Genomic DNA, 3,654 nt, shown 5'->3' with positions numbered 1-3,654 from the left:
GGGAGAGATTAGATTTTGTCGCCGAAGTGGCTAGTTTATTGTGCATCTCATATCCATCCTGTGGAGGGTAGCACAAGAGCATATGGATACACAAAAAACCTAGGAACTGGGTCCCAAAAGGATTAACAGGAGTACATCTGGATTTATATCTACAGTTTACTTATCTGTTACAAGCAAATTTAAGAAATGTATTAAGCAAATTTAAGAAATTTGCTTAATACAAATGGTTAGGGAAAGGGGAGAAGGGGAAGGGAGGAATGGTCTTAGGAAAGAAGAGGGGAGGAAGGAAAAATAGATAACCTGGGTAACTGGGTAAAGAGGGAGATGAACAGGGCAAGAGTACCGAGTACCTTCATCATGTTCCTCAATCTCACCCTGCGAGTTGTAGTTGAAAAGTTGAAGACACACGTTATGGGTTGATGAGCTGTGATTCTAGTATAGGGGGCGCAGGAAGAATTATTTTGAGCTTGGGGGGACCAGGAATTATGTTTTAAACATAGGGGTGCAGGAATAATATTTAAGCATGGGAGTGCAGAAACTGTTTTGAGTTTATGGAACAGGAACTGTCACGAGCAGGGGGGTGGGGGTGGGGGGGTTGCAACCATATTTTTAGCATGAGGATGGGGGAGGGGGTCGTTGGAACCATGTTTTGAACATTGGAACGCGCAAAAGTAGTTGTTCAAACGAGCAAAACAAAATAATAATAATTTGAATAAATGGTTTAGAAAAAAACTCATCATCATCATCTTCTGTTTATCTATACTGGACTGAAGAAACCACTGGCGGGCGAAACGTTTCCAGAACAAAGATTCACAGGTGTTGCACGAGTGTCTTATACATCATCACAATTACCATGCATCTGGGTGTTGACACGAGAGTCTTGACAAAGGTTGTGTGGTTGTGTCCACACAACCAGTACACCCAACCATCTCAACCTCATTAATCCACCACAACAGATTTTTGTTATGTATTCAACACAGAGTTGAGAGTTGACTGGGCAGTACCAGTCTTTGTGCACTTACAAGAAGGGTGTTTTGATCCTAGCAACTGGCGCTCCCTTTCTCTCCCTCCTTCTTCGCATTAATTAAAACCGTCTGCCTTCTATTCCCCATTCGTTGTATGATTCTCGAGTATTTATTGCTTCCCCGTGAGCAAAACAACAACAACAACAACAACAACAATAATAATAATAATAATAATAATAATAATAATAATAATAATAATAATAATAATAATAATAATAATAATAATTCACTCTGAGTAAAAATATTGACATACAGCTTCAGCCTTAATACCTGATAAGCCTTTATCTGTTGCAACATTCAGGTGTACCTGATGCGTTCTTATCTGTTGCAACATTCAGGTGTACCTGATGCGTTCTTATCTGTTGCAACATTCAGGTGTACCTGATGCGTTCTTATCTGTTGCAACATTCACGTGTATCTGATGCGTTCTTATCTGTTGCAACATTCAGGTGTACCTGATGCGTTCTTATCTGTTGCATCATTCACGTGTACCTGATGCGTTCTTATCTATTGCAACATTCAGGGGTACCTGATGCGTTCTTATGTGTTGCAACATTCAGGGTTGTTGTAACGCATTCACATTGTTCATTATTGATCCTTTACATTTATATAAAATGTTACTAATGAAAGCTATAATGTACATGAGCGTTCATTATTGGTGTTATTTGTACACCAGAACTCCAAATACCTTCATTGTTTTAGTGTGGAAAACTGTGCGAACGATTTATATATTACATTATAAAATTGCTTCAGATCTCTTACAACTTGAAAACGTGATTTATTTTGAGTTTCCCACGACTTATACTGCTGATATTCTCAACATCCCACGACACTAGGCTAATAACAGGACAAGAACACCTACAAGAAGTGACTCTTCGATATTTCTTGATTTTTCTCGATCTCAGGAAAAAATGTACAGTATATATATATTCAAATACATTAATGATTCTCCCTCTCCCCTCAGAAAATTAAATTGGTCACAGTTTTGATTTTTTAGTGCATGTCTTGTCTTCTAAATTTATTATATCCTATTACTAAGTGGTAAACAAATGATAAATGAATGTTGATTCAAGTAGCATTTGAAGAATTTAATCTTGTTAATCCACACTATTGTTATAACAAAAGCATTCTGTATGAAGCAAGTGGAGCTTCCGATCTTACCGAGCATGCCAGCCCATTTGTTCCTTTATAGAGTTTATGCGAAAGGATCGGCGCAGTGAGAGCTCAGTAGCTAGTTGGAACACCACACAACGGTAAGCAAGTGACTGCAGCAGAAGCTCAGCGTGACCCAAGTCTCGAGAGAAGACCAATAAAGTAATCATAAGAGCTTCATAACAGTGGCCAGCAACAGGTTCTCTCCCCAGTGTGAGTCCCGGCCCCGGGCAGACGCAGCGCCCCTTCCTCCTCGCCGCGAGTGTTCGCTGTGTTCCAGCGAGAGTGTGAGCATGAGGCTCCTCCCTGCACTCTCTGTGTGTCTGGCCGCAGTCTTAGGCAGGTGAGAAACTATGTGTTTATCAGCTGGTCAAGACGTGGGCGGCCTGAGTGGTGTAGTGGTTGGGGGCCTCCAGGGGTCTATATATTGCCATATAGGCTCCAACCCCTTGAGTTTGTTTTCGTTGCACGCGTTTTCTATCATATTGCATTTCAACACTGTGCAAGAGTTGAGTGTATATATGTTTGATTTTTGCAAACGGGGGGGGGGGGGGGACTGCTGTGGGGCTAGCGCAGTGTGAAAGGTGGGGCGCAGTCATAGGGTTGTGTGGACATGTGTGGCCGGTGTGGAGGGGCCGGTTGCAGGGCAGGCTGACACACACACACACACACAAGGCCACAACTGTGCCTGACTGCTGTGAGATACGCAGTGCCACTCGGTGGATCCCTTCCCCCCCACCCCTAATCCCTCCCACGCCAAGAGGTTGCCAACTACACTTACAAGTGCCAGCAAACATAACACGATTCCAGCAAACGTATTTCTCTTCAATTAACGTGTAAGATCTTCCAGCGTAACAACGAAAATTTTGCTAAAAAACAAAGATAAAAAGTGAAATACCCAGAAAATGCAATATTTCTTAACACTACTCTAATAAACTGATAGACATTTAAACATGTAATCAATTTTATTATGATCTGAAAGCCAGAAAAAAAAATGCAGGATATTAGACTGTCAAGGAAGACTAATAAATTTGTGAGGGCAGCTTGGTGGCAGTGGCACTGAGACTGCCAGAGGCTCCAATATCCTTCCTCAGGTCGAGCTTAATGTTTGTTTGTTCTTTGCTTCTTACAAGCCAAACAAACAGCCGAAAACTAGGATACAGACACTGGAAAATGAGACATCAGCTTAAGCTAGCAGGAACAGAGCTACTTCCAGCAATATCTTGGTGCTAGTCCGTCGTGGCTCTGCGAATTAACTAGTCTCCATTGGCTATTTCCGTTTTGTTGCTAAAGTGAAATTACCTAATTCTAGTCAAGAGGGTATGCAGACCCCACGGATTTCACACACACGTCAACACTCAAAATTAACGCCGACGTATACAAAACAATTTTTTTTTTACTAAGAAACGTGGTGGGTGGTAGTGGTGTTTGACGCAAGGTTCTCAAGAACGTCAAGCCTGGGCACTTCAGCCAATAA

The 3,654-nt window shown here is 41.7% G+C and overlaps 1 long non-coding RNA gene across 2 annotated transcripts in view; it reads right to left on the bottom strand.

The window, feature by feature from the left end:
* The window catches only part of LOC128698961 (uncharacterized), a 54,305-nt gene extending 51,451 nt beyond the window's left edge, over window positions 1-2,854 (bottom strand). For both annotated transcript variants that reach the window (XR_011393549.1, XR_008408527.2), the window contains exon 1: window positions 2,187-2,854. This is a non-coding gene — a long non-coding RNA (uncharacterized lncRNA). The remainder of the gene's footprint in view (window positions 1-2,186) is intronic.
* Between the last annotated feature and the right edge of the window lie 800 nt (window positions 2,855-3,654).

The sequence above is a fragment of the Cherax quadricarinatus genome, chromosome 55 (genome assembly GCF_038502225.1).
Source record: "Cherax quadricarinatus isolate ZL_2023a chromosome 55, ASM3850222v1, whole genome shotgun sequence".
In the NCBI taxonomy this organism is placed as follows: Eukaryota; Metazoa; Arthropoda; class Malacostraca; order Decapoda; family Parastacidae; genus Cherax; species Cherax quadricarinatus.
The sequence above is the reverse complement of the archived record's forward strand: the minus strand, read 5'-3'. Positions and strand labels throughout refer to the sequence as shown.